Raw genomic sequence first — 19,873 nt, forward strand, 5'->3', positions numbered from 1 at the left:
TCTTATTATACTGTCAGTTTATGAGGTAAAGATGTTAAATTTTGTTTTTCTTTTTTGTGTATAAGTTTGACATAAAATGTTAAGAGTAAAAGGAAGAAAAGTGAAAGTGAACCTAACATACAGTCTTTAAAAAATACTCGTTCCCCAGCTTTATTGAGAGTAACTGGCATACATCACTGTGTAAGTTAAAGGTACACAGCATAATGGTTTGATGTACGTATATTGTGAAATGATTACCACAGTTAGTTTAGCTAACCTCCATCTTAAAAGAAAAAGAAAAGTATTCTCCTTGTGATAAGAACCCTTTTAACAACTTGCCTATATATTACAGCAGTGTTAACTATAGTAATCTTGATGTGCAACCTTCTAACAGTGATTAAGATCTGTTATTTTGTTTCTCATTTTTATTTGATGTTTTCTATGCATCATCTGGTATAAATGGTCATTTATAATGGCCAAATGGTATAAAAAGGCCATTTAAAAGAAAAAACCCATCATTGTTCATGCTGGGTTTTGCAAAGATACAAGGGAACATAATACACAATGTCTTTCGTAGGCCATTGTTTTTTAATATACTGTATTACTCTGTACACAGGTAACTCAACGAAAAAACACCTACAGTTGAACATTGGCTCTTGAAAAATTGTAAACATTTGGTTCCACGATTGGATTCTATTAGATCCAAAATGCATTGGCTCAGTGGTGTGAAAAAGGAAGCACAACGGGCAAGTTACCACTTTTCCAGTCATTCCAGTAGATGGTGGTTAACATGAGTTTTAGATGTGCAATGTTCCTGACTGCAACGAAGAAACGGCCTTCTGAAGATTCCTGTTTTTAAGCACCTTCCCCACCTGTCCACCCGTTTACATCCCTGTAGTGGCCAGTAAAGCTCGGGGTCGCTGTGAGTTGGAAGAAACACTGGGTTGACGGATCTACTGTGAGCTGTGTTGAGACTGCTTTAAAATCTATCGTTCAGTGCACTGAATAGTCACCTGCCCAAGATACAGAGCTTGTTCTGTATCAGCTTAAATAGTGTGACCCTCTGAAAAAGAAGTTAATTGTGATAGCTATAGGGTAGGAATTGGAAGAATCAGATGGAAATGCACTGACAGTTCCCACATTATTCATCTCCAAGGGATTTTCATAAAGATGCTTAGCAACATCTGAAAAGATACACGACCATGGAGATACACCTATAACTGTGTTTACCACAACGTGATACATTTAACATGGCATATTTTTAGAAGCCCACACATGTAACAGTTTGTAAAGTTTCAAAGTAAAAATTTCCATGCTTTTAAATAGCTCTTCATAATTGTGAATTTATAATAGTTTGAATTTTATGTGCAGCTTTGTTTATGAGAAGCAATACTTTGTAATTTGATAATATTTCAAATTATTTTTAGCCTTTTCGTTTGAACTATTGCTTGATTACTGTAACTCAACATGACTTTCCTATTGAGAATCAAAAATTAGGATTCAATAGTAGGGATGCAGATCTTAAGTCCTGCTAACACAGACCATTAAAGTTTTTATTTTTATGTTCCACAGTGGGAGAAAAACATGCTCTACAAATGTGCAGAAAGTAGACAGGCAGAAAAGCCTCTTTGACTGGCATTTCACTCTTCACATGCTTTGAGTTGAATTTCCGGAGACAGCCTTCGTTATTGTCAATAAAATTTTAAACATATGTATGTAGCTCTAGGTGCCGATTTTGCTGTAATGGAGTCCTGAAGAATGCATGGAGCCGACATGAATTCTCAGCAGGACTGCTGTGGGCTTGAATGAAGGTAGATATGTTGGATCCCAGTTTACAGTACTCTGTAAGTGTGATTCTGTATAAGACAGGTCTTCACTGGTACGTGAATGGCTAATGTACCAAAATGAACTTTGAGGCAGTTCTCTAGCCTAGACCCAGAAAGCAGTCCTGGAGTAAAAGTCCTCCAACGTATCTGTGTTGGTGATCCTGAAGAAAAATTACACTCACACCTTTGTCACTTGAAAATGCTATTTCTTTTAAAATAATTATGGAGATAATTTTCTGTCAACAGGTTATATTAAAAAAAAATCTGTTTAAATGTTGAAAATATATTTATTGATGAGACTATGAGCATTGTCACAATATATTGGCTTTATTCTAGCATCATTCTCACACCTTGTCTGAGAATATTAGAAATACAGACTTAATATAGTTAACTCAGTCTCCTGATTACAGTGGAGGTGGGTTATAGATTTTTGTAACAAACCTTCAGCAATGCATTGAAACATGCCTTTTAACCTAATGATTGATTGGATGGATATATTTGAAAAAAAAATATTTTAGCACATTTGCAAATCTTAAATCATGTATCAATTTTATGCCTTTGAATGCTTGTTCATATCATGTTTGGGGGGGGGTTGTTTCATTTATTGACATTTAGAAAAATACAGAAGGATCTGGTGTCATATTAACAGCAGAAGCTCTGGAACTTTAATATGTCTAGAGGGAATTGCTACCCACTTAGTGTTACAGCTGGGGTTCCATCAAGAGGCAGTACTCCCTTTTAAAAGGGTCCTGTAACCTGTTTTCCTGAGCCATGTTGTAATAAATCTCTAGCAGATGATGCAGGGTGTTCAGATCCATGTGAATCCTTGAGGAATGAATCCATGGCTGTAAGCACAAGCCACCCTGGCACTCTGCGAAGGTTGTCCTCATACCTGAAGATAGGAGGTTAAAGCAGAATCTCACTAGCAGCCCCCAATGGCCATTCTCTGGTAACAACTTTCTCCAACACATCTACTTCCCCTCCTCCAGATTCAGGTTCCTCCTTCCACAAAATTCCATGTTACTGGAGGTCATCAACCTTCGGAGTTCTCACCAATAATAGAGTTTCAGATAACTGCAGTCCGTTTGTCCAGTTGAATCCTCATGTTAATTAAAAGTCAGTTTCAGAGCCCCCCAAAATTTATATCAATGCAAGTATGGTTTCCTTTTTATCTTTGCCCCTAAAAAAATGAACATCTCTGCCCTTAGTATTAAATTTGTATATATTTAGGTAGGACGGTGCTTATATATGATCATGTTTCCAGTTCCAAATTTGCCCATACTACTAATGTGGTTTATTTGACAGTTATATTGCTGTTAATATATCATTTCCATATCAAAAATCCCCAGACAGCTGCTTGCTTATACTGAATCAATGTATAAGTTAACTTACCAATCTAGTCTCAACTCAGTATACTTAAAATAGGGAAACAAGTAGGTGGTGACTTAGTTGTTTGGAGGTTAATGTTACTGCTCACTTGACTGTCAATTTTAAATATTTCTTTTACTAATACAACTAAAATTATGTACATATAATCAACGAGGCCTGTATAGAAAAGGTATTCCTAATGATTTAAAACCCTAAGGGTACTGTAGTGTAGCAGCAGTATGTGGAAGAAATATTTGGCTAAAGAATTTTAAAAGATGAGAATTGCTCACTTAATGTATATTTTACAGGCTTACTGAGTCTGTGAGCAGCATAGAAACAATCATTCTTTAGTTCTTCACTGCAGAACTGAGACATTTCTATAAACGCACAGCTGTAACTGTTGATCAGGAGTAAGTATGGAGGAGTATTTCCACAGTGAAAAATACGGGGGCTTCTCTTACTATATGGACACACAGAAAATTTATTACTCTGTATAATGAGGGAGGGAAAAGAAGCCTTGTTTCTACAAAGCTGAAATATGTAGCAGTATTTGTTAACTCAAGGCATGACCTCTCTCTGTCATAAAATGTGTTAGATTTGAAAAGCATACTTTGGCCATAGCAGACACTAAGAATTAAAACTCTTCTGTCAGTGGAACAAAAATGAATGGGCAGCACTTTCTCTGTTTGAAATGGGACCAGTATACAGTTAATACATTCAAATTTATACATTCCCTAAGACTGTTTTTAAATTGCATTCATTGTGTATATAAGAAAAGCCTTTTCTTTCACTAAATACAAGGTTTTCTTTTTAAACCTTTATAATTTTTTTTTAAACCTCTATGACATCAACCTGTAAAGTGCTCATGGGTTACAGGCCTTATCAGGGAGTTGAAATTTATATACATAATACCAAATTATTTGTAAAAAGTCTTTTTGAACAGCTATAAAATGTTTAAAAACTGTGGCAGATGCAGTTATCACACATCCACTTGATAGTGAAAGCAGAAACCCAACAAGTTTTACCTAATTCTTGCACTGAATTTAAATAATATAAAGTTAAGTTAAATGTGCATTTTAAACAGAATTTATTTCTCATTTATTGGTTAGCATAGAACAATGCTTAGTGTTAGAGAGTTGATCACAAGATTGGTTTTAGAAGGAAGACGGTAAGAAAGCAGAAGCACCTTACTGGGGAGCATGTTGCATTCATTTAGTGCTACTGAACAATTCAGTAGTGATTTCTGAACTTTGCTGCAAAGTGCTCTTTATTTAAAGCACATAAAAAGAGTCTCTGCTTAATTGCTTTGTAAAGTGAAGCAATGGTATTTTTTATCCTATAAATATAGTCTAATTTAAAAGTTTTTCCTACAAAATGAGTTTATATTGCCGCCTAAACTATCATCTATGTAAACAAAGGATTTTTTAAAAGGCGAGAGAGGGAGTCTGGATTGTGAGAGTGTGTGTGTGTGTGTGTGTTTAATGTTTGTTCATTGAATTATTTCAGAGATATGTTCATTCTAAACATTTCTGTTTTACCCACAGTAAATGTACAGCTTGATAGTGGAGGGATTTAATTGACTGAATTCCAAATCCGTAAGTGTCCAAACACACGAAGCGCACCACTGTGAGGTGCGTGTGCATAAAGCGCTTCTGGGGCTGACGCACTAAACATGTTACCAACGCTATACTGACTCTTGAAGCAGCTTGTTGTGAGAGTAAGGAGGAAGTTTGGGGTTTTCTGGTCAGGTGTGACTAAGAGAGGCTCCAATTGGTGAGTTCAGGAAAGTCTCTGGAAAGTGATTTGAGATGTATAGAAAAGGTATGGGTGTTGGTTAAAGAGTTCAGTTTTAAGAAGGGAAGTTTTGTTTTTTAAACTTGCATGTTCTATGGTTAACTATCAACAAGTTATTCTAGCTTTTCCCAATACTAATAATATTGGTTTTAAGAATTGTCCATAATCACAAGATGACGTTATCCCTTCATTTGTGACCAAAGAAGGGTAGACAGTACAACCCATGCAGGTGACTTGCTACTTCCTCAACTTGGACAGGATCCCCACTGCGCCATTGAATTTCTTACTGTACTGTATGTCTTGCCAAGTGTGAAACCATAATATATAATTTATGAAGAACTGAAGGCTACCAATCCTTTTGCATGAATAAAAAGCCCATTTGGGCTCATGAAACTGACATGTCTTTTAGCCATTCCGGTTAAATGAAAATTTTAGTGGCAAACCAGTTCACCACTTACTAGCTTTGTGCAACATTACAACGGCAGAGGCAGAACACTAGCACCTTGTGCTTGGCTTTCAGGACGGCTTTAACACCGTTACACTAAGGTGGACACTGTGCAAAACGTATTGTAAATGGCAGCTGCTGCAGATTGACAGGACTTAAGTATGCTCAGTTAACATTCTAAAGTATTAAAAGCACAGAGGAAAAAACTAAGCATTTACAGCAATACTACGAGGTCTTTGATAATGCTCTGACTGTTGCCTTTTGCTCTTTAGTGCAACTTTCTGCATTGTAATGACTGTGTTGCTTTGTATTTCATGTTTTTTACACTCATGACTTCAGAGTTAAGTACTTGTACACCAAGTATTGCAATCACCTTTCTCTTCTTGTACATGCAATGTAACAACATACAGTTTTGGTGCTTAACAATATTCTTTTTTTCTTTAATAAAAGATATTTATTGAGTTAAGCTCATTTTGTTTGTTTAAAATTACAGTGGTGGTATATAATGTCACTTCCTTTCTAGTAAGAAGGAGCAAGCTATACATTTGTTTTTACATGATGAGCAGGGTTCAGACTCTCCACCTCTGTATCTCTGCCTCTTCCTGACCACTATTTGTAAGAAAATACAGTTTAGGAATGTTTTTAGCAGTCAGTTTGTGATCATCTAAGTTGGGGATGAAATTAAAAGACGCTTACTCCTTGGAAGGAAAGTTAATGACCAACCTAGATAGCATATTGAAAAGCAGAGACATTACTTTGCCAACAAAGGTCCGTCTAGTCAAGGCTATGGTTTTTCCAGTGGTCATGTATGGATGTGAGAGTTGGACTGTGAAGAAAGCTGAGTGCCGAAGAATTGATGCTCTTGAACTGTGGTGTTGGAGAAGACTCTTGAGAGTCCCTTGGACTGCAAGGAGATCCAACCAGTCCATTCTGAAGGAGATCAGCCCTGGGTGTTCTTTGGAAGGAATGATGCTAAAGCTGAAACTCCAATACTTTGGCCACCTCATGTGAAGAGTTGACTCAATGGAAAAGACTCTGATGCTGGGAGGGATTAGGGGCAGGAGGAGAAGGGGATGACAGAGGATGAGATGGCTGGATGGCATCACTGACTTGATGGACGTGAGTTTGAGTGAACTCTGGGAGTTGATGATGGACAAGGATGCCTGGTGTGCTGCAATTCATGGGGTCGCACAGAGTTGGACACGACTGAACTGAAGTTGGGGAAGATTGTTGTCTTCACATTTAGTAACAGGACTCTGAACTAGAGCCTAGTAGGTTCCCTGAGCTGATGCTGCCTTGCTGCAGCCATGACACAAGAGGCACGAGTCTAAATGGTCCTTCATTAATGGACTTGGGTCTCAGATTCCACCCAGGGCCTGAGTAAGGGCTCCAGTCCCTCTCTCTACCCCACATAGCCCAAGTCAGTTTCATCTCCTTGGATAATTGACTTTTTGTAGATGGCTGTTTTTGTTTATTTTTAATCAGGGCTTGTCTCTGCTTGAGAAGATCCACATTCTTGTATTACATCCTTTTTTCCTTCCCTTCTCCCTTCCCCAAGCCCTCATTTATAAAATGATGGGCCAAGTAGGAAATGGCACTTTTTCCGGTCTCTAGGGTTAAGGGAGCCATTTCTCCCAAGGAAGGACCTCACTCCTTTGTATTCCCTCCATAAATGTGTACGAAATAGAGGGCTTTGATTACTAGATGGTTTTTCTATGAGAGTTTAGAGAATGCAGTTAATAGAAGTGCTTTAGCCAAAATGATAGAATATCACATTCAGCCTCAAATGAATGGACTTAATTCAAGTCTCAACACAGTATATGGCAGTCCATCCTTGTGAAAATCATGCTGTGGCTGGTTTGGAATGGGCTTACTGGGTGACCTACCTGGACAGCTGGAAACCTCTCCTGGAAATCTAGGCCCTATAGAATTCCTTAGTCCTTTGTAATGCTGTCATTCATCCTGACCTTGCTGAGTTCTATAAACTGGTTGAAACTTCATTAATTCTTTGCTGCAGGAAGCTGTGTGGAAGAGGTTTAAAATTCTTTGATGCAAAACCACCGACATTCCATCACATTCTGACAGTTACTGAAGATTTAATCATGTTTCCCAAACACTCTGTCCTTCTGCCAAGTGGATACTCTTTCCACAGACACCCACAACTTGGCTGCTCACCAGGAACTTAGTTCTTCCTCACTGCTGACATCTCGTGATCTTAACTAATAATCTTGGTTGTTCACAAGAGTTCACCAGTTTTACACTCTCATTCTCCAAACTCCGCTATTTGTCAACTTCTTAACCTCTGACAGACGGCTGACCCCCCTCATTCTTCTACAGTTCAGACGGGTCTGTCTCTAGTCATGGTCACTTCCTCCTTTCCCTCATTCCTGCCTCTTCCACCTGCTCTTGCTGTTGCTATGGATAACTACTTCATCATCATGTACTCAGGCCAGGAAGCATCTCCACCCTGTCATTCCAATGGCCAGGACTTGCCTACTGCCTCCATGCTGGTTAAGGAAATCCTTTACCAATGCTGCAAGGTTTTCTGTAGGTCTCCTAAGCCTACCCCTAGTATCTACATTTTTATGCTCAGCTCATGCCTTTCCACCTGCACACATGTCTGAAATGTTCTTTTGGAAAGCAAAGATGCAAAAGGAATCTAATCTACAGAATCTAATCTTCACAAGTCATTTGAGGCATAACAAAGGGATTTAGGTATTGTCTGGGTGACAGCTACTAAGTGTCAGGGAGCTTTCCTTTAACCCCACTCCCTCAGTTATTCCCTACAGCATCTTCAACTTCCTCTCCACCCTAACCCTGTTAGGTGCCAGTGTGCTCAGGATTCAGTTCAGACTGAGAAGAGTACTTCATTTTAGGTTAAAACCAGGTCTGAGTCTCCCTGTGTCAAGATGCGCTAGAGAAACTCTTGATCACTAAAAAATTTCAAGGATAAAAACAGAGTATCAAAAAAAAAAAAAAAACAGTATCAAAGACATTAAGATGTGACTTCAAATAAAGTCAGTCCAGAAAAAAACCATTAAGTTCAAACCTCTTGAGAGGCAACTTACTTTAAGACATAAATGAGTTATAGAGCAGATTCCTTTGAAGTGCTTTGAGCACAACACAGGGCTAATACGCTGTGTGGATTTAGGAACTTCATTACCTGGAATGTAGTTCCCACGAGGAGCATCCTGGGGACACACACATGGTTATATATAAAACTCCTAGACCACTGTATGTCTCAGTTCCCATGAGGTCTCCAAGTTGTAGACGCTTTGGTCTATAGCAACTCAGACTCAGCCTCAGCAACTTACCTGTCTTAACGTGCTGTTACAGCTAGAAAATTCCCAGTGACTGCAGCCAGTTTGAGTGGTTTCAATCCTGAGTAAATGTCTTAGTCTATTTATATGGTCATCTGGAGCCCTTTTATATTGAAATAATATTTCAGAGTTCTTTTATCAAGTCATTGCAAGTCTATAATACTGGTTTTTGAGGAAAAGCCTTAAGCAATTAAACCTACTGTCCAATTTCTGTCAGAATAGTTTATTATCAAGAACAATTAAAAAGTTATTTATCCCCAAGGGCACTGAACTTCTTCCACCAACGGATGTTTTGTGTAATTGAAGATGATAAATTTGCAAACTACAAAGAAATATTGTTTGTAACCATTTTCCAATGGAGAGAAAATGAAGTCTAGCAGGAATCAATCATACAGTTATTCCTAAAACTTCTTATGAAAGATTTAGAATAAGAAGCCTTCCTCTGAATTTTTTTGCAGATATTCTATAGTGTGTAAGTATATATTTAAGCTAGAATAATAAGTTAACCTTATTGACTTGGGGGAGGAGTAAGATGAGGGAAAGTAGCCAACATGGGCATTTCGCGATACAATCATATTCAAAATTACATTATGCAGAAGCCACACTATGGTTCTACTGGAAGCAGTCCAGTTGGCAACAACAGCCCATAAATGTTTTAGGCCAAGATTATCTTTTTCATGCTTTAAAGACCCAAAGCTCTGGAATCTTCTTTAAGTGAATGTTGAAGAGTTCCAGGGGGTCAAATCTCAATTTAAAAATTCTTTGGTCTCACTTATAGGCCACTTTGTGACCCATTTCTTTTCAAAAATAGGATGGCCTGCCCCTACAAGTGTGTGGGTCAGTGCCAAGTTTGTGAAGCAGAAGATTAACTCTTCCAACAGCCATAAGAAGATGCAGCAGTAATTTCACTGTGACGCAGCACTTGCTAAAAGGTTTTTCCATTTCAATTAGGAATTTCAAAGAGATTCTAAGCTTTGGTGTCACAGTAAGGTGAGTCATCAGAAGGTAACGCCTAGAGCATTACCTCCCCAACTCCAGCAGTGCCTTCACTGCACTATATATAAGCAGGCTGATTTTATGTTTTGGTTTTCACAGATGGTTGAGATGAAGCAATGAGTCAGTATTGCTAGACTTTATTCATTGTCTTAGTACTTTCTCTGTCTTCTTATTCTCACCTTTCCTTATGGTTCTAAATGATATTTGTCTCAATGATTCCCAATTTTATCTGTCCCGTATACCTCTTCTCGGGCTTCCCTGGCTGCTCAGCTGTAAAGAATCCACCTGCAATGCAGGAGATTTGTGTTTGATCCTTGGGTCGGGAAGATCCCCTGTAGAAGGGAATGGCAACCCACTCCAGTATTCTTGCTTGGGAAATCCCATGGACAGGAGCCTGGTGGGCTACAGTCCAGAGGGTTGTGAGAGTCGGGACACGACCAGTGACTAAACCACAACCACCACCACATCTCTTCTCAGAATACTAGATCTGCGTGTATTCAACTGCCCAGTGATCTCTTGACTTGGATGCTTCATACATTTCAAATATAACATGTCCAAAATGGTTCCTGTGACCCCCACTCTGTTAAAACCTGGACCCAACTTGTAGGGAAAGAGCAAATTAGCCAAGATGGCGTGGTCAGGTTTTCTTGCCCCACGGCCTCTCAGTCTTGCCCCGCGTTTTGTAAGTCATGATTATGTAACAGCTGAGCTCACACACAGCACTGCACGTGTGTGTCACAGGGCTCACTTCATCATGGCTGCTTTGTGCTGTAGGCCTGTACGAGCTCACCTAAAAAGCAGTGGCATTCCTGCTGGCTCAGCCACGAGAAGCGAGGAGAGAGTGAGCCTGCTGCTGCGGCTGCTGTGCCAACCAGGAGGGAAGAAGCGCCTCTGCAGCTCCCACGGCTCCTTGAGTTTTCCTGCAGCCTCTTGGCTGGCGCCTTGCCTCCCTTGGGTTCAGAGAACACTGTGCACCAGATACAGCAAGACAACTGGGGGCACGAACAGGATCAGCTGTACACAAGTCTTCCCAGCTTTACCTTTTTTTTGTTTTTACACTTCATCCAGTTCTGCGATCCAGAACCTGTAGGTACTCTTGCTGCCTTTCTCACCTTCAGCCTCCTTATCCAACGTTGGAGTCCCAGCCACCCTGACTCTGGCATTCACCCACTGCGTTCTCTGTCCCTTACCCTCCTGGTCGAGACCATACACCTCTCTCAACCAGGCTACTCCTTCCAACTTGTTCTCTACCCAGAAGTGCTGAGGACATGTGTCTCCACTGTATCAAACCCTCTGTTCCTTCCATTGGACTTAGAATAAAACCTCAACTCTCCTTCCTATGGACACAAGGCCGAATGTGATTCGGTCCTTCCTATCAGCCTCGTGACTTACTCAGCTCCAGCACTGTGTATCACTGTTCATCACCTTGGGGCCTATGCCCAAACTCTCCTCTGCCTAGGATGTTCCTTGTCTTAGTAAGGCCAACTTCTTTATGTCCCTCAAAATTCTTATGTCCTGATTTACAGTATGTGTCCATTTTTGGAGACCTTAAAAATAAGGTCTTTAAGGTGGGCCTTATTCCACTGTGACAGGTATCTTTATGAAGTGGGGAAATTTAGACATAGACACATATATAGGGAACTTGATGTGAAGGGATGTAAGGAAGAGATGGTCCCTCTTTGACCCAGTTGAAATGCGTGTATCCTTGGATCAGGGGAGGGGACATATGCAAGGATGTTTATAGGATGCATTGTTCCTAATAGCCAAGAACCCAAATGTTCATCAGCTGATGAATGGACAGACGGATACACCCCTAAAATGTAGTATGGTCATACGATGGAGTACTGTAGAGGAAAAATGAAGGTAGCTTCACAGAACAGTTTGGACGAATCTCACTGACAAAAAGTTGAGCTAAAAGCAACACTATCTAGTATATGATTCCAATCAAAAGTTTTTTAGAAATAAGCAACACCATAGTGTCTAGGATGTTATTCAGGTGGTAAAACAATAACCCAAAAAGCAAAGGCGACTGGCACAAAGGTCATGAGAGCCGTGTGTGTGGGGGAGAGGAGAGCTCCGTGGCTAGAAAGGAGCACAAGTACTGCTGAGGGGCTGAGCTTTTCTTTTCGGCCAGAGCAGTGGTGAGGGGGGGGTTCACTTTATAATAATTCAGTAGCTGTGCATTTATGTTTTGTATTTTTCTGATTATGTATTATATTTCCAATAAAGGTTTTAAAAAACCCTAGTGTAGAGTTCTTTTCTTAGAATTCTAGAAATTGCTTTTAGAATTCAGTTGCCAAAAACTTCTCTCTGCAAAATAATTTGCATGCTTGCTCTACAAAACAATGAGAACTATATAATCCAACATTTCACTTTTTTCCATTAGTTGACAGGAAATCAGAGCCAAATGTAGTATTCCAGTGGAAAAACCAGTTTATCTCAGACTTCTTATCTACACAGCTTCTTTTAATTGGCTTTTCCTTTAATCTCTCTAGGTATTTTCGTATTGTAAGGTTCCTCTGGGGAAGTAGGTGGGGAAAATCTTTTGAAACTTCATCAAAAAGAAGAAAAAGATTTTGCAACAGAGCATAGCATCGTGGTTAAGAGCAAGGATTCCTGAGATACTTGCTAGATGTGTGAATCTGGACAGATTACATTCTATGCTTCCATTTGTTCATCTCCAAAACAGACAATAACGATGTGAACTTCATGTGCTTGTTGTACGGGTCAAATGAGTGCAGAGAAGAATGCTTGACATATATGCATGTTGGCTATTATTATTTGGAATATCTGATACAAAAACACTTCACAAAGAACTACAAAGATTGGAGTAGTTTAGAAGCAAGGACATCTGAGAGCAGAACAGATGCTCCTGGATAATCTGAGACAGCAGCCATAACCACATACATTTCCTTCTTCCAGAGAACATAATTTCACTTACATGACACAAAATGTTATATAACAGGCAACATTTTAAATTAACAAAATCCTTACCTTCATGTTTATGCTTTGTAATGCAGCTGAAAAAGTCAGAATTTCTATTTCCCAACTTTCTGTGGAAAGGCAGACCTAAAGAATCAAAATATAATCCAAAATTATAAAGAAGGCCAACATACTTCTAGTTAAATATGGTGGCTTGAAATGTGTTTATTGATACTCCTAAAGCCCTAACATGGCAGTTCCAAAGGAGTAAACAAAAGAGGAGAAAGTTATGGACAAGGAAAGTCAGTAAGGGTTTGACAGATGTACGGAAGGTAAATGACCAGCGGGGTGGAGGAAGCTGACCTGGACGTGTGCGGGGAGACGCTGGGGGCCTGGCAGCACCCGACGGGCCAGCATCACTGGGAGGCACTGTGCAATCTGAAAGGTATGGATGAAGTGTAAGGTGACAAGGGGGAGCATGGTGGGAGTCTCAAATAGCCCTCCTACCTCCGAGGCCCTCCTCCCCCACAGCAAGAGTCTAGAGGCTCATCCCCTGGATAAACTGAGCCAGAGAAGATGTGGTCTCAAATAGCAGGTCCAAGAGGAGGGCAGAGGTAATGCTGAGCACTGAAGGAGGCAGTTACAACCTACATTCAGAACTACAAAGCCCCTGGGTGCCTTCTTCAACCTGGTCCTGAGACAGCCCTCAGCTAGGCATCTACACCCACCCTCCCCAGAGGAGTCTGGAAGATCCCTTTCTGGAGAAACAGAATCACCCCAGGGAAAAGACCAGCACGTGGTGATATTTGGGTGTGAGGAAAGATGGAGATTTATCAAATGACCAAAGCTGGCCTCCCACCCAGTCAACCTAGCCCCAAAGCCACCAATCCACCAGCTGCAGCCTCTTTATCCCTTTAGAGCTGCCAGGATCTGCCTATAGAATGTGAACAGACGGCTTTGAGTCACGGACATTTTCAGAATGTCTCCACACAATGGACAGAGACCACAACAAACAACGTTACTCAGAAAACAGAATTCAGGAAGTAGGAGGAAAAATTTTAATTAATTTTGCCAGAAAAAAATAAGGCAAAATACCGCATCCATGAAACAAGAATGTGTTGCAATAGAAAGGAATCATCTGAGAACAAGAAATGACAGAAAAACTATGATAGGAGACGTTACAAAAGCAATACCAGGTTTAAAAGAGAGGCAAGGAACTCTCAGAGCTGAATAAATAGAGAGGGAGATAGAAAAGTTAGAGGATTAATTCCATGGGGTTGCAAAGAGTCAGACACGACTTAGCACCTGAACAACAATATCTGATTAATGCTAGAAGAGAGAAGTGCAGGGGAGAAAATTACTAAAGAAACCATACAAGAAACTTACAGTTTTGTCTGCCACAATTTGAGTGGGTTTTTCTTTCATGTGCAATAGAATGATTCTCAGATGGTCCTCCAAGGAACATTCCAGGAAGACAAGGACCCAGAAATACTCCGCGGGGTGGACGCTGTGGAGATTACCGGCTATCGTGGAGGGAGCACTTTTTGCAGAGCCGTGGGAATAGAAGCCACAGTGGAGAAATCTGAAGGACAAACACAAAACTAGGCAATGGAGATAATTCATGAGCCCACAATTCTTTCACAGGTTTTTCAATGAGAAGGGGATAAATCAACTGACAGTTCTAAGGATTAAGGGTAGATGTTTATTTTTATTTTTTGGCTGCGCCAAGTGGCTTGTGGGTAGTTCCCCCAACAGATTTTGAACCCCGGGCCATGGCAGTGGAACTGTCAAGTCCTAAACACTGGGGGAGAGAGGGTATATTTTAAGGTGAGAGAGACTAGGGCATGAAAAGAGTAAAAGTGACTTGAAATACCAATTGTATTCTTGCCTGTTCAGGTAAGCACAAGCCTACCTTTACAATTAATAAATCAATGGAAAATGGAGAAGAAAATTAATTCTCTACTTCACCTTTGACTTCAATGATGGGAGTGATTTCAATTCGAGGGGAGAACAAGCTTTTTTGTTTTTTTTTTTCTCAAGTATCCATCTCAGTTCTCCATGACTGTATATAGATTATATATGATCTATAATCTATTGTATATGATCTATTCTCGTCATTGATGATGTTCAGTTGCTCAGTCGTGTCTGACTCCTTGCGACTCCCTGGACTGCATGCAGCCTGCCGGGCTTTCCTGTCAATGGTCATTAATGAACTTTTCTAGAGAAAGTTCCAACTCTTCTCCCATAGTTTTTCAATGATGTCTTGCGTCACTATTACACGGGTTTGATTAGTCCACATTTAAGGTCAGTCCTTGTGCCGTCCACTCGCTCAACAAGTAATTTAACCCTTCAGCGTGCTGACAACATGCCCTGTGGATGCACGGGTGTCTGCGATATGTCACAGTGCTCAGAGGAGGGGCTGGCTGGGCACAGTGTTTTGCCCACCACCCCCTGCCCCCCTGCCACCTCCCTAACCCCCCCACCACCCCGAGCTCCAAGCCCACACACAAAATTTGTTCGCTGCAGCCAGGGTACACATGGCCCTCAGGACGAGACAAAGGGACCCAGAAAACGATACCATGCAGAAGGGTGGGGCCCACGACTGCCAACAGTTCCAGAAAGCGCTGTTGCTTGGTGATCCAGGAGCCCCCGCCCCAGAAGTGGGGGCCGCTGATGTTGCTTCTTCAGCTTCTAACAATCCAAAGGCTTCCTGTGGAAGTTACCGTCCTCATTCTACCAAACTCTACAACTGACCTTCTGGGGAATCTACATGAAGAGCATGTTACCAGCACACCAGGCAATCACAGGGCCAAGGCCCCTGCGAAATCACACAGCTCATCTCCCCGAACCAGCAGGGGCATCCCAGGTGCCGTCCAGGCGCCACTGGGAAGCAGTGTGACAACCCCTGAGGGGTCTCAGCCCCGTGAAACCCCGCCCCTGTCCAGGCACCAAGAGGTCAGGTGTGACAGGAGGCAGCTGGGGACGTTGCTGAGACCTGGGCCTGCCAAACTCTAGTTTGGAAATTAGAGCCATGTTAGACTGAGTGTTCGTGGAGCTTCCGGAAAAAGCCTAATTTACTCCCTTGGCCGTGACTGCTTCACTGGAAGAACCTTTAATCAAGAATCTGCTGTGATAAATGTTCTCTGTATGAAGCATCTGCTGTTTCAGTAGCCATCAAGGGGAAATATATGAACACTAAAGGGAGGAGTAATGAGCAAGAAATCTTTCCCAGTCACAGAAACTGCTTCTACCCAAGAAATAATTTCTGTTCTATTTTTTTCAAATGCCAATAAGAATGGAAATTTAACATGGTCCTTTCCACCACGGAACAGGCTTTTGTTATTGTGGCCAAGTTCCACAATAATCCTAAATGCCTCGCATTCACTCCCATGCTGAGGTTTGATCCTTACGTTTCCTCACAGTAGGCCACAGCTGAGAATTTGTGGTCTTTCTCTCAGTTGGAATGCAGCAATTTTACAGCTTTCATTAAAAAAAAAAAAAAAAAAAGTGCAACAGGCTAATTAAGCTTAGACTTAGGATCTGGCTAGAGATTTGAGGCTTCACTTTTTTTCAGTGCATTACACTGGAGAGACTCCTGGAGAGCGGTGATTTTTAGTCCTGCTTGTGCTGTGTGTGCTTGGACCAGTCCCTTACCCTCTCTGGGCCTCAGCTTCCTCCTCTGGGAATTTGGACAGAATTTCTGAAGTTCCTTCCAAATCTCACAGCTTGTGATGCTGTAAGTGGTGCCAACTAAAACTGGTCACTCCATGTAGCCTATAAAGAAGGTGCCCTACAGCTTTCTGCTTTCCGAGTGCTAAGTCACTTCAGCAGTGTCCAATTCTTTGCGACCCCATGGACTGTAGCCCACCAGGCTCCCCTGTTCATGGGAGTCTCCAAGCAAGAAGACTGGAGTGCGTTGCCATGCCATTCTCCAGGGGATCTTCCTGACGCAGGGACTGAACCCACCGCTCTTACGTCTCCTGCATTGGCAGGTGGGTTCCTTACCACTCTAGCACTACCTGGGAAAGCCCTCTTAGTTTCTGAGTGTACATTCAAAATATAGAAAGGAATCCACCTCTGAGTAGACACACACCACCTTGGACAGAGTAAAGGAAGAAATCGGTGTTGCTAAAAAGACAAAAAGCGGTTCCCCACCATGTACTTGCCTTTGCGGAACCAGCTGGTTCTCAGGACTCAGAGGGCTGCAGAAGGGCTGGGAATAAGCAGAGCTCAATGGCCCTGCACACCTGGCATCACTCCTAAGGCAGTTCTTTGCTTCGGGCTTTACCTGAAAACAGAAGATAAATTCTTTTCCTACAAATTCACATATGCTGCTCGGTAACTCAAGGGCTTTCCAGAATGTTTAAGAACAATTTTGGGTTCATTGACCCTTTTTTGACGATATGGCCATGTAAAACGAATCTGTGCCCATTATGTGTTTTAAGTCTCAGGTTGAACAGTCAAGAGCTTACAAAACAATTTTCCCTGATAACTTTGAGAAACAATTTACATAAGTTGTAGTCATTTAACGGAGAAGGAAATGGCAACCCACTCCAGTGTTCTTGCCTAGAGGATCCTGTGGACAGAGGAGCCTGATGGGCTGCCGTCTATGGGGTCGCACAGAGTCGGACACGACTGAAGCGACTTAGCAGCAGCAGTCATTTAAAGTGTACATTTTGATTAACGTTGACAGTTGCATCCGCCTGTGAAACTACAGAACAACACTTCCTTCCACGGTCCACAAGCAACCACTGACCTCCCTCTGTAACAGTAATGGATTCGTTTGCGTTCTTCAGAATACATCGTATGTAATCTTGTGTCTGGCTTCTTTGATTCAGCTTAATACATGTTACCACATGCACCAGTTTGTTCCTTTTCATTGGTCAATAATAATTCATTGTATGGATAGAAAACTCTTCATTTATTCATTTACCTGTTAATGGGCATTGGGTTGTTTCCAGCTTGGGGTTATTGGGAATAAAGTTGCTGATACAACACTCTTCTGTGGACATGCTTTTATTTCTCTTGAGTAAGCAGCTAGGAGTAGAATGGCTGGGTCATATGGTAGGTGTGTGTTTCAAAAGGTCTTAAGTTTTTGAGACAATAAAAATGATTTGCAGGCCATCTTTGCCCTTAGATAGTAGAAACTTGAGAGTTTTCTTCAAGGCAATGATTCTTAACCTTTTCCTTCCCTGAATGTATTGAATATTCTAAAGATGGAAGAAGAGGTTGGAAGAAGTTATAGACCATTTTCCTCTTTTGCAAGGGAGGAAACGGGAGCCTGGGGAGGTGAAGGGTCAATAGAATCGCAAGGACTGCTAAAACTGTTGGCAGGTCCTGTGTGTGAATAACACTGAAGGGCAAACACAAGTGTGTGAAATTGTTCACGGATGGAAACGTCATGAAAAACTGCACAGTCCTAAGACCTGGCTCATACTGTCAGAGTGAAACGATCCAGCCATCATTTACACTGGATGACATATCTTCTCCACCTAGAATCTGGTGGAAAAAAATCATTTTTAGCACTAGCTTCTCACCAAACCCCAGAAGCCCCTGAGACTTAACAGACATGCAGAGATCACTTCTCTCAGGCCAGCACTGTCCACTAAAGGACTGGGCCCTTGAGTGGAGCAGATCAATGCCACTCTGGGCACAATTTCACACCTTCACCAGATGCAAAACCACTAGTAATGAATTCATTCAAGAGGAATCCAGTGTTGAAATATTTGTTCCTTTTTTCATTCTTGTTTGCAATAAAAATGGAATTAAACCATTAATTGACCACATCTCATTCTTAATCCAAAACATAAGGCTAACAAAATTCTAATTAACAAAAATCAATTTATGTGTGCTTTCTGTTGTCAATACCATGCATAATTCTTGAAGGGATATTTATAAAGTCATCTTTAGCAGTAACAATGAATCTTACTTTAGACAGGATGCCACTGGATGCGTGACATTTTAAGTACTGTAATCAGGTAGGTCCGAAAATATGTATTTAATAGAAAAAGCATGTCATATGTAAGTACTTGACCAAAACCCAACAAGTAAAATTACTTTCATTCCTCTCAGAAAAAAATACTTTGAGAATATGTGATATGAAGAGTGCATTTGTCAAGTCTTTCTTGGTATGACTATTTTTCACAACATAAAAAGTGAAAAGAACTGGAATGAAATTAGAAAATTCTTTGACCCAAACAATAGAGAGGAGGAAGTAACAGCTTATCGAAAAGCTGTCTCAATTCACATTTACAAATTCTCAAAGGGAGCCTGGGTTCTGCAAAGAGAGCAGAAGCCCCCATCATCATGCAGTTGCTTTCAGAGCTCAGAGATGAAGTTGAATCTCAAAAGCATTTTTGAGCTTTCCATGCTGCAGATTTTCAAGGAATCCTACCTATTCTTGCTCTGAAGAGCTGCTGCCAGCTCTCCAAGTCTGCAACAAACCCTAACCTAGGGTTTAGACAGGGTGGCATGAAAATCTTCATTTAAAATCTGTGGACTCCAGTCAGGCTCAAGTGGAAGTTCTTTACTAGTGACTACATCTGGGAAAAGGCTAAGGAGGCTCTCTAGGCGGTGGAAGGGTTATGTCGTCACCTGTGTTACCACTGACCTCCTCATTTGACCCCAACACCAGCAATCCTGGGAGTCTTTCCAGAGGAAAAAGGAGGCAGGAACAGGAATGCTCTGTAGCATGAGTGCCAAGTTTCCAGAAGCCCCAAGGTCTAGTTTTCCAAAAACCTGTCCCTGAGGCTCCTCTGAGTCGACAGGAATTAATCTATCCTGGCTCGAGTAGGAAGCTGTATTTGGAGAGCTGTTGAATCACTGAATGCAAATTTCCTCACATGTATTTCCCCTATTGTGTATAAAGATTTCAGGCATCAAGGCATTAGATGGGAGGTGTGAGCACTGCATGGATTCTTAGCTTTGCTTTCTTTAAAATCCCAAACTGACAGCACAGCCCTGGGGTCAGATGATAAATCAGGCAACAGAAAGGACTGAATGAGTCTTGGTCAGCAATTTAGGAATCTTCCTAAGGACCCTGTTCTGGAGATTCCAGCAGTAGCCACCAAGCTCCAGTCTTGTTACAGCCTCTTAAGTGAGCAGTCACTCCATTTTTTGGATTATCTTTCTACTTCTTTTTCTCTCGTTGTTGAGGTCAGCAAAGAAAAATATGCCTCTTAGAGGAAAAACAGGAGTCACACCCATCAGAATTCAAACTAGAC

The 19,873-nt window shown here is 41.2% G+C and overlaps 1 protein-coding gene and 1 long non-coding RNA gene across 2 annotated transcripts in view; one reads left to right on the top strand and one right to left on the bottom strand.

The window, feature by feature from the left end:
* The window catches only part of JMY (junction mediating and regulatory protein, p53 cofactor), an 81,438-nt gene extending 75,560 nt beyond the window's left edge, over nucleotides 1-5,878 (top strand). Inside the window, 1 exon segment of the mRNA XM_002690458.6 lies at nucleotides 596-5,878. The gene's annotated coding sequence lies outside the window, so the exon portion shown is untranslated.
* Nucleotides 5,713-15,143, bottom strand: LOC132346326 (uncharacterized). Its single transcript, XR_009496117.1, has 3 exons — nucleotides 14,037-15,143; nucleotides 13,014-13,088; nucleotides 5,713-12,797 (listed from the first exon to the last, which is right to left on the bottom strand). It is a non-coding gene; the product is annotated as an uncharacterized lncRNA (long non-coding RNA).
* Nucleotides 15,144-19,873: the final 4,730 nt, after the last annotated feature.

Source organism: Bos taurus, chromosome 10 (assembly GCF_002263795.3).
Source record: "Bos taurus isolate L1 Dominette 01449 registration number 42190680 breed Hereford chromosome 10, ARS-UCD2.0, whole genome shotgun sequence".
NCBI lineage: Eukaryota > Metazoa > Chordata > Mammalia > Artiodactyla > Bovidae > Bos > Bos taurus.